Source organism: Tenrec ecaudatus, chromosome X, assembly GCF_050624435.1.
Source record: "Tenrec ecaudatus isolate mTenEca1 chromosome X, mTenEca1.hap1, whole genome shotgun sequence".
In the NCBI taxonomy this organism is placed as follows: domain Eukaryota; kingdom Metazoa; phylum Chordata; class Mammalia; order Afrosoricida; family Tenrecidae; genus Tenrec; species Tenrec ecaudatus.
Window position 1 is genome coordinate 81,738,423 of NC_134548.1, and position 11,759 is coordinate 81,750,181.

The 11,759-nt window shown below is 46.0% G+C and overlaps 1 pseudogene; it reads left to right on the forward strand.

Annotated features, from left to right (window-relative positions):
- Positions 1-1,627: 1,627 nt before the first annotated feature.
- Positions 1,628-2,112, forward strand: LOC142433453 (mitochondrial fission 1 protein pseudogene; annotated as a pseudogene).
- The last annotated feature ends 9,647 nt before the right edge of the window (positions 2,113-11,759 follow it).

An 11,759-nucleotide genomic window follows, 5' to 3' on the forward strand; every position in this document is an offset into this window, starting at 1 on the left:
CCCATTAAGATAGCTAAGATTAAAGAGAAGGAAATATTCTTGTATTGATTGTGGCGATGATTGTACAACTCTTCTTGATGTGATTGAATCACTGAATTGTATGCTGTGTGGATGAAGTGCCAGTAAGACTGTTATAAAAACCAACAACCAAACCACTACCACCAACACCAACAAAAACTCATAAAATAAAAACTGTTGGTTAGGAGGTAGGTGGTTTTGGGTGATTTGGGATGCACACAAAAATATCACACAGAGATTTCTAGGTCCTCGGCCTGTCGATTCTGTTCTCTTCTTCTGGACCTGAGGCCACAGCCCCAAATATGTTGCACCAGATCCTTGGTCAGGCCAGGAAGCATCAGGTCAAGGGTTTGCTGCCTCTAGTGTGTTTACTGGAGCTGGAGGTACTGTATGTCATGTGTCTGGCATTGTTGATTCCAGATGTCAACTGGGACAGAAAGAACAACTCAAACCATGGAATAAACTGGAGCCCAATGTGTAAGTTCTTCGCAGTGAATATGGGTTAGAGAAAACGGAAGGAAAAAGGCCCTGAAGTTAGTCACATACTTTTCCACGGAACCAGGAGCTCGCCATCCCCTAAATGCAAGAAATCATGTTGGTGTGTTGTGTTGGGGTTTACACTGAATAATAAATATCCGAAACTTGGGAAAAAATGGTGAGTGTGAAGAAATTGGTATTGGTGGGACCACAAAATAGCGTAGCTTCTGTGGAAAAGATGGGGTGGTTCCTCATAAAGCTAAAATTAGAAGTGCCATAACTCAAAAAACTAGCTGCCATTGAATCAGTCCTGACCCATACAGACCTTATAGGACGGAGTAGAACTCCTCTTTCGGTTTTTGAGACTTTAAATCTTGACAGGAGTAGACAATCATATCTTTGTTCCACAGAGTGGTCGGTGATTTTGAACAGCTGACTTTGTGGTTAGCAGTTCAAAGTGTAGCCCACTACACCATCAGAGCTCCTTGAAACTACCATAGGACCCAGAAATTTCACTGTTACGTAAAACCCCAACCAGGAAAGCAGAGACACAAACAGATACGCGCGCACCAATGTTCATTACAGCTATGTTCACAGTCAACAAAGGGTAGATGCCAACCAAATATCCATCAACAAACGGATGTGTAAGTATACACACAATGGAATACTACAATAGAAACGAAATTTTGATCCATGCTGCAATATGCATAGGAGCTTGGCGTCACTATAGGCTAGGTATTTAATTGCTAACTGCAAGACCTGCAGTTCAAACTCACCATCTGCTCTGTGGGACAAAGATGAGGATATTGACTTCTGCAAAGATTTACAGTCTTAGAAATCCTATAGAGGGTCCCTTCGGATCAGAATCAACCAAATGGTTGGCGTTTGAAGAATTATGCTGAGAGAAATAACTCAGTCACTAAAGGAGGGATCGTGTATTTCACTCATTTCCAGAAAAAAAGACAAGGAAAGGCAAAGGTAAAGACACCACTGTTTATTCATAGTTACCAGGTGTTGGGTGCGGGAGCTCTGGGGGCAAAGCCACATACAGTTTGGGCTACTAACCACAGGTGGTTCAATCCCAGCAGTCACTCTGCAGGAGAAAGATGGGCACGCTCCTGGAGACTGGGCCATGGAGACTGGCATTGTAATGTCTGGTATGAGGCTTGCTGGGGTGGCGGTGAGGGAGGCCGTCCTGAATGATCTGGTGTCTGTGGACGGCCTGCTGAAAGTTGAAAAGAAATTTCAGTCTGAGGTGGCAGCAGGGTCAGTGTCCAAGGGCACGAAGTTCGTGTACACCTGGTGCAGACAAGTGTAATGATGACCGGAGGGAAAGGCATTGAGCTGCTTGAGGACCTGCTGCCCAAAGGAAGCAAAGCAGAGCAACTGACTTAGGTCTTAGGCCTGACTCTGGGGGGCTACTGGCTCAAGGAATATGCAGAAGCCCTGAAGTACATATGAGGGCTGCTCTAGACAAAGCCTCAGAACAACCAGGCCACAGAATTGGAGCATCTCATTGACAAGGCCCTGAAGAAAGATGAACTGGTGGGCAGGGCCCTGGGTGTGGCGGGACAGGCTGGGCTCATCAGAACAGCTGTATCCAAGTTCAAATCCTGAGTGCGCCCGCACCTCTTCTGCCCAAGGGACTCCGCCTAGGCCACACTCCAGTGAGTTGAAGAAGCCTATTGAGTGGGACGCTCAAAGAGACCCTCTCCTCTGTCGTTTTTCTGCTCTCCTGCGGCACCTCTGTTATTGTCTACAGTCTTCCACCTCCTCTTCCCCAAAGCCTGCCTCCTCTGGCTCCAAGCACGTGCTTGGGGATGAGTGTAAATAAAACTGGTTTGGGGATTGAAGGGGAAAAGTGATTTATAGACTCTGGAAACTCCCAGGGCCAATTCTACTCTGCTTTATAGGGTTGCTCTGAGTTGGGATCAACTCAATTGGAAATGGGTTTTTTGCTTGTTTTTTTGTTCTAGCAGAGTGGGGAATCAATCCCAAACCCACTGCCATCGAATCAATGCTGACTCAAAGGGAACCAATATAAATTTTCCAAGGTTGTAAATCGTTTTGAGAGAAGACAGTCTCATTTTTCTCTGGAGGAGCAGCTGGTGGGTTTGAATCACTGATGGTGTTGTTATCAGCACAACACTTAACCAATAGCCACATTTGACCTCCTAGGAGGAGGAATGGGAGGGGGGGTTGATGTTTGTGGAATACTGACTTTCAGTTTATGATGATGGGAAAAATTCCATTGATTAAGGCTACTGTTGTACAGCCAATCATTGAAAGTGTAATCAAGATGTACGTTTGTAAAAAGAGGAATTGTCAATAGTTGTGTGATAAACATTACAACAGTAGCAACAAAAAGTAATTGCCGAGGCTACTTGTGTATAACCAAACACCTCATGGAATTTCATTCCTTGCTTGGGGGCTTAGCATCATTTTTGCATGGGAGCATCCCAATTAATTGGCCTACTGACATGGTTAGTTCTACCTTCTAGTTTGTTATATAGTGCCTGGGGTCTTAAAACTTGCAAGTAAGCCAAGTAGGGCAGAGAAAAATAGCCTTTATTCACCTGGAGAAAAAGAGGAAAAGGCAAGTCAAGAGTAGAAAGAAGAAATGAAATATGGGGCTAATTGCCTCCATGAACAATTGCCTCACTTGCAATGAGACCAGAAGAACTGGATTGTGCCCAACAATAATCACTGAACACTTTGATTAAAAATTTGATCTCCACTAGAATGAAAGCGAGGGAGGTATGATATAAATCCAGCAATCATTTCAGCAGGCAACAATCGTCTTCACTGCAGTCTCAGCTAGAGATAGTATCTTCATGCTTTCAGGCAAATTGATTGCTTGAGCATGGCAGAACATATGGAATCCAAAGCCAGTTCCTGAGAAATTTCCCCCAAGGAAACTGCCGAGGGTTGGCGCTGGGCCTCATGCAGTAGCAGTTGCTCTGGGGAAGAGCATCTCATGTAATCATCATGACTGTTCTGTGAGGCAGGGGATATTATTTTTATGGATCACGGTATTCATCACCTTCAAAGGATTTCAACTCCCCTTGGGAAGGAATGCTACGGGTATTAATGAGATCTATTTCAATAGCACTGAGACGTATTAGAAAGGCAAGAGCCTGCTACAAGTCCAACTAAATACTCACCCTGTCAATTGCAGAAACCAGCAACAACGAAACATACAAACACCCAAACAAGAAACGAACACAGACCTGGTTACTCCATAGGGAAGAGATGGATATTACAGTTACCATAAATTGTTACCTGCCCATTGATGATAATGTCTCTGGTGGAATACAAGTGCCACAAATAAATTTGCGGTCTGTCACCTCATAACAAATCTGGAAAGCCACTGTTACTGAATCATATATTCATTTGCTCCTTGTCCTGGATAACTCTAAGGGCTTCATATTGAACAGAAATGGTTTTCTGCTGACTCTGAGACCTCCACAGTCACACAAGAATCAGAGTGTTAAGGACATGCAGAGCTGGTAGAACATAGCATACTGGAAAAAAGAAGAAAACACAAAGGAAAAACCTGCCAGAAGTGCCAGCCAAAGAGGAGGAAGGAATTTCCCAAGGTCAGAAAGAGAGATTATGGTGCCTCTAGGGTGGAAGTGGGAGCTCTAATGGCATAGTGGTTACAAATTGGGCTGCTAATCACAAAATCAGCAGTTCAAACCACCAGCTGCTCCACAGGAAACAAGAAGCTTCCTACTCCCTAAAAGAGTTACAATGTTGGAAACCCACAGACACGTGGTACTCTGTTCCGTAGGTTCATTCTGATTCAAAACAGACTCAATTGCGCATTCTGAGTCCGGAGTTGGTAGAGGAAATGTCTTCGGCTGTGAGGCAGCAGAACCCAAAGCCCTTTGTAAAGAAGGAGGACTCAGGTAAGTCCACATGATCCGTACAAACGTAGGGGGCCTGAGTGGGTGAGGGCAGCCAGATAGATAGCAAATCTTCAACAGAGAGAGGTCCTTGTGTCAGTGAGCGTCTAGTGGGTCAAGAGAAAATGGGAAATGGGCAGGGGTGGGGTTGCACCAAGAGTGAAAAGCAAAGGGGAGGCTGCCTTGTTACCAGATCTTGCTGCATCAAACCCTGCCTTGGCCACTTGGGGGGTTTTTTTCTGGGTAAAAAGGTTTATTTATGTTAATGTTTAGAATAAAGGAACGAGAGAATGATGAGGGCAACGAATGTATAAGGGTGCTTTACTCAATTGATGGATGTATGGATTGTGATAAGAGTTGTATGAGCCCCCAATAAAATGATTTATTAAAAATAAGAATAAAGGAACGAAAAGAAAAACACATAAACTGCAAAGGGACAGCAAAGTAGGGTCTATTCTATGCATGGCCCAGATAGAAGGCCACTTCAGGTACCCTAACTCCTCCAAGTCTGTGCCATCAGGCAAAAAAAATGGAGCAACTGCGGTGAGGAGCTTATCAGCTGCTGGCGAGCATGGAAAGGGGAGGAGAGATGTCTGTGCGCATAGCATCCCTGTGACACGGGGCTAGGCTGCACAGGGATGTAGGCCTAGCTACTCACATTCAGTTAAGGCTGCCACTTGCCTTTTAAGTCCAAGTGCCAAGATATATCCATCAGATTTCACAATATCATGTCTGCTTTCAAAAAGTAGTCACATCCTGAATGCTGGTAGGCTCCATCTTTCGGAGAAGCAGAGATATGGGACTGGGGCCTCTCACTGAGTTAGGACCCACGTCAAGAGAACGGAGACTTTGTGGGGGGAGAAGGGCAGTTCCTAGGCCATCAAGACAAACTGCTGAGTTACCAGATCCAAGCAAGCCCATTTTACCTGGATGAGCAGCTTTGTCTGTTCTGTACTTATGGATCGTATATCGTATGCAGGTTGCTCTCCGGTAATAGGGAGGAAAAAGGGCTATGGGGGACCCATATTCTCTTGCCTATCTGAAGCCTATTCCATTTGAACTACTTAGAGCCACTGAACCTTTGAACACATAAAGGCCAGTTAGTTCCTACTTATGGACTGGCTTTGTATAGGACACTAACAGAGTTAGAAAAAAAGTAATCTGTAGGCTTTCCTATATCCTAGTTAGGTTATTTGATGTGGAATTGGATATTTCATATCTGCCTTATGGATTTGGGGTGTCCTGGTGTAATAATTTCTAACAGGGCCTCTTTCATTTTGTTAGAAAATTAAGAGCAAATAGGATTCAGTCCTCTTAAAAGTTTCTCTGATTGTATATTTCCCTTACACAGCATAACAAGGTCACCTTAATTTCTCAAGGGAAACGCACCACAAAATATGAAAATGAACAATCTGTAATTAGACACAAAGTTGTCAATTTGAACACTGTTTTCTATGATGAGCTAGAGATGCTTGGGGCTTATTATAGAAGCACATGAGTCTAAGGCCTTGTCTTACAAGTCAGAGATTCTTCTTCTCCATGCCCCTCAATCCAGAAAAAAAAAACACTTAACAGGTATTTGAATATGAAGAGTGTGTGTGTGTTGTTGTTATTGTGGCTGCGGGAAGAGAACCGTTATTCTTTGCTCATAGCTGCATGGAATTGTCTCTATCAAGGTCAGAGCTGTTGTCTATGGAAAATTCAATGTTTACTAGACACAGTCTATTACAAGCATAGTTCAGGAAGAGAGGGACTACTCTGAGGAGGAGGATGTAAAACCTTCAGAGCTAATATCTAGTCCACTCTTTCTCCACAAGCCCACAACCGTCCAAAATGAAGACTCTTAAATCATCTGAAACCGATGTCAGTGTTGAGACACTTAAATATCACAAAGCAAAAGAAAGGAATGTGCCAGCATTGGTTTCAGGCCCGTTGACAGAGAAATAGGAGAGAGCAGGAGCGAGTGGTAGCAGAGGTAACTTGATCACAGTTCATGGTGCATTGTGTGTGGCTCCTGGGGTGTCAGGTCATGGAGCTCCTGGGGGTCCCCTATCCTGCTATGTCAAAGCTAAGCAGAGTGACAAGTGGATCTCTGGGAGCGCTGGGAAATTCAGGAGTCTGAGAGTCCTTTTGTTTGGGCAGGATAGGGTGGGGGGAGCAGGCAGGGGGTTATGAGCAGTCTGAGATGCAGAGTCTGGCTCTAAGTTCCTACCTCAAAGACTTGGTGAAACACGCCAGGTTTCTCTGGCTGTGGTCAAGCCTGTGCCATCGAGTGGATTCTTCATGGTATCAGACAAAACAGCAACTTCCTCAGTATGGTTAAGCAGGCCCTCCCTGCTCTGTGCAAAAGAATAAATCGCCTCAATGTGGCGGTCCCTGCCAGCCCTGACATTCTTTACTTTACTCAACAACTACTCTGTGCACCCCTGCGCTTTGTGCTCGACACAGGCCACGTGGCAGTAAACTCTCCAGACAAAGCTCACTCCCCTAAAACTGATATTCTCCCACAACACTTGAGGGAAATCAGACTCACCATTTCAGCAAGGGGAAAGAAGAGAATAAAGATCATGCGTTAGAAAAGTGTGATGTGCATGTAGTGACCAAGAGGACTCCCTTGAGCAGGAAAGCTGAGCACCTCATACGTGTGAGCTCCAGGATGCTGCGGGCCTGTCCCCTCAGGGCCCCTCAGTCCCCTCTGCCCCCAACCTGGCTTCCCTCCCTCGTGTGTTGAGTGCACCACGTTCAAGCAGTGGGTGTAACATCGCCTCTGTTCTTGTACTCCTTACTCCACACTTCCAGCTTCTCTTTTTCTTTCCCCTTCCTAGATCTTGCTGGAGAGAAACAGCAGAGATGTTCCGGAAAACGGTGAGTCTTCATTTGGAGCGGTAGCATGGGCAGGCTGCCTCCCACCTTTAGGTTCACAGAGCTACATACTGCAAAGATCTGGGGAGGAGGCTGGGTCCAAAATCGTCCTCAGAGCCAGAAAGTATCGACCTGCATCGTGAGTCTAGGTCAGTAGCACACGGCGTCCCTTCAGAGGATTATGTGAGGTGCTGTGTCTGCATGTCAGTCAATATTTGGTAGGTGGTGGGTGTACACGTGATTTGGGATCAGGGGGTCTTGGAAGATGTGACACAGAGGGGACGTTTCCTGAGCTGGATTAAGTGAGAAAGAGGAGAGCAGGGACAAGAGCTCCTTGTTGGCACACACTACTATATGAAATCTCATCGTTCAGTTTTACATTTCAAATGATGTCGCCAAGTTGTGACTCCTGTTTGTCACACACACACTGTGGGAGACCACACCACGCCTTTCCAGGGAGCTCCTGGAAAATGGTTCCTGGAAGCAAAAGAGGTGCAGAGTGGCTAAGTGACCTCAGAGTCTTTGGTTTGGTTTTGGAAGTAAGAGTGGAAATGATCTCTGACCTACACTGTGAGAACACAGGTCACGTCTCCTCTGGGAACCTATCACTGTTCTAGAGTTGTGGAGATTAAGGACATGCAGCTTCTGGGACAAGCCATTCTTTGGGTGCTGGGGCTGGAATGGGATGATCGCAACAGAGTAATGGATGGAAGTTTAGGCGAGTAAGGGAGGACTGAAAAGGAAAACTTACTTAGTCCTAAAGTTCAAAGAGTCTGAGAAAATTTCCCAGAGGAATGAGTGAGGAAAGAAGCTGGTCAGGGAAATGGAGAGGAGCAAGGCCTTTCCAAGCAGAAATCCAAAACTATAAAGTGAGTTTGTGCAACAGAAAATACGTAGATTCAGGTTTCTGCTCTGAGGTTTAGCAGGATTGCAACATGGTATTAGATAATTGTGTATCATATACACACTGAGTCCTAGTTTGTTTCACTCTTTTATTGTTGAGAGTATATTGCAGTACAGATCAAGGTCATCAAAATTTGCCAAGGGAAAACAAGCCTCAAAACATTAAAATGAACAATCTTTAATTGGATACAACATTGTCTGTTAGAAGGCTCTGTTTTATGGTGAGCTAGGGGGGTTCTAGGACTTATTGTAAGCATATGGGTAAAAAAATCTGGTTTTAGGATTCAGAGACTTTTGTTTCTAAAGTCCCATTAATTCCCAAAGAACACTACTTCCCAGTTTTTCAAAGATAGGATTATTTCTATTTTAGTATTGTTTATATATTTCTTAATCGCTAGTAATTTCCTTGATGTACTTTGAAGGTCTTTCATTAGATCCATAGATATTATGGTTATGTCTTCTTAATCAATAGTGAATTAGGGTCAATTAATACTAACCACAATTCCTTACATGATATATCATAATTCTGGACTCCATATGCCTGTGGCTATTCTCCATTAAGGAGAGAATTCTGTACTAATGGGGGAGGGTGCGATAGGGTTGGATTAAGAACAGACATTACTACAAATTTTGTGAAAGTAGATGGCTACTTCTAGTATCTGTGTTCATGAGGCACCAATAAAATGATTAAAAAATAAAAACCTCAAGAACACTTGTGGGAGAAGTTACATATTAAGGATAGAGGTATGGTGGAGGAAGGGGAGAAAGGGGGAACCAATTACAAGGTTGGATATATAGCCCCCTCCCCCCAGGAGGGACGAATAGCATAAAGGTGAATGAAGGGAGACAACAGACAATGTAAGACAGAAAATAACAAAATATATAATTGTTCAATGATTCAAAAGGGTAAGAGGGTGGTGGAGGAGGGGAAGAAAGAGTAATTGAAACCAAAGACCCAAGCAGAAAGAAATCATTTTTGGAAAGGTTGATGAAACCATATGTACAAGTGTGCTTAATACAAAATGAATGATGAGTTGTTACAAATTTGTAAGAGGGCCCCATTAAAAAGAAAAAAAAAACAAACAAAAAGTAGCCCTCCATGACCTTTCCAGGCCTCCCAAGAAAATGCACCCAGATACCCCGTTTGGAATCCAAGAAAACAGAGTAAACTTCAGGGCTCACCCCTCTACCTAGCAGAATCTACTATGCTGAGCACAACGCCAGGAAGCCGCTGTTGTGACTGCACCTTTTTTAAAGGCATGGTCGGCAGTTCGAAATCACCATCAGCCCCACAGGAGAAAGACTACAGGTTGTGCTCCAATAGGCAGTCACAGTCACGGCGACGCCCAAGGGGGGCGCTAGGAGTCCCACTGACTGGATGGCAGTGAGCGCCCTTATTTCAGGCAACTCCTCAGGCTAATGGCAGTGAGCCCCCAGGCCAGAGCAGGCCAGAGGGGAGCTGCCCCTTGGTGCTGAGACCGCCCATCTCTCAAGGCAATCGCCTTCCTGGGCGGTCTCCCTGGAGCACTGGGCGCTCACAGCTGCTCCCCTTGCTGCTATCTATGGGCCCAGCGCAGGACACGCTGCGCCACGAGGGGTCGCTCTGAGTCACAAGCAACTGCATGGCAATGGGTTTGCTCCTTGCTTGTTTGCTTAGAAGGAAAGGAAGCCTGGTGGTGCGCCAGGTGAGGCATTGAGCTGCTAACCGGAAGGTCATCAGTTGAAACCTACCAGCCTCTCCAAGGGGGGCCTCTCAGGCTGCCCGCTTCTGTGCAGATGCTCCACGGGGTGCTTGTGAGGGAGGAGCAAGTCCCTGGCAGTGCGCTTGGTTTGGGTTGCTAAGACGACTAAGAGAGGCTTACTTCTGATGGAGATCGATCATCTGTAGTCAGCCACAGATGACACAGAAGTGCTTACATACGCTTTGTTTGGAGCAAACGTGCGTGTAGGACCTGGAACCATAGTAGCAATACGCTTCTGCATGTGCATGCGCGGGCGGGTGGGCACGCGCGCACGAGCGCACGCACACACAGTTGCCCTTCGGTAGCCTTCAGTTATTCCAACTCTCAGTGGCCCTGCTATGTACCTCAACATGAAAGACAGCCAGGTCCAGTGCCAGTCTCCCCACTGCTGGATTTGAGCCCACTGGTGCAAACACTCTGTCAGTCGCTCTGCTTGGCAGACTTTTGTTTCCTTCCTCTGAACGCGCTCCTGTACCAGGCATGACCTGGTTTCCCAGGCACCAGTCTCTCCTGATAAAGTAGTTCGGGAAAGTACAAGAGACAGGCAAAAACTCAAGTATACTTTAAGGAGAACCGTGTATGAAATTTTACAGAGGAAAAGACAAAAACACACCATCTGGATCAGTAGACCATTAACATGGGTGGGGGGGGTAATGGTAGCCAAGGTGTGCAGAGATTGAGAGACTTTGAAAGGACACAGGAAAACAAGAAACATTCCCCAAAGCATGGCAGCTGTCAGCACACTACATCCCAGTTAAAGGTGCGATCGCTGAAGCAGGGACAAGACCACGTGTGGGACACAAAAATTGTTAGCCAGAGTGCCTAACAAGATGGCTCCTGCCCCCACTGACCAGGCCATCCGGTTGTGACACATGATCAGGGGACGCTAGCCTCCCAGTTTCCATCAAGGAAGCACCCAGGCAAGTGGCCACCTCTTCCTGGGCAGGCGAGCAAGAGTGACAGTAATGCACTCTCTAGTGCCTTTGACCAGAGGGCAAAGCTATCCTGGCTGCTGCTGGGTAAGGGGCGGAAGGAGTTCAGCAGAAGCTGAGGTTGTGTGCAGACTCCCACACGGATTCCAGCTTTCTGCTGCAAAGTGTTGCCTTTGACACACTGAGTGCTCAGAAATCCAGGTCACAAGACAGGACAGGAGAGACAGTGTCGCCATTCTGCCGTCTGAATGACGCTCCCGGGGTACGTCCTGGCAGACAGAGGTGTGTTTGTTGGTCTGGCAGTGCATGGTCCGTCCAATGTTCTTGCCGGCACCATCATTCCCATGTGCCATCTTTCGCTCGTCTTCCCTGCTCATTGCCCAGGCTTCACGTGCACACGAAGCAGTTGTAAATGCCCTGACTTGGGTCAGGCCCCCTTTGGTCCTCACAGTGCCACCCTAGTTTTAAACACTACGTTTGCTTTTACTTCTTTGTTTGGTTGACATTGGACTTCTCTTTCGTTGTGGAGAATACACGCAACACCATATAAAAGCATCCGACCTTTCCCACAGGTACAGTTAAGGGACATGGGTCATATTCCAGTTGTTCTTACTCCATTAAAATGTACTCCTTGCCCATGAAGCTTCTTATCTGAACTTTGAGGTTACTGTTGTTCAGTCCACCTCACGAGGATGCTTGTTAAAAGAGTACACTGCTCAAGCCATACATTCTTGACCAGTTAGGCAGAAGCACTGCTCCTTGCATAAGAGAACCTTAGGGCACATTTTGCGGTTTGAGGTTGAAAGTTTGCCCCAGGGCAATAGTTTTGGGCCTCACCCAGCCTTCATGACAGCAGAAATCCTGGGGTCCCTGACAAATTTAAATTACGAACTGCATTTTCCCCTTTTGGATCAGGA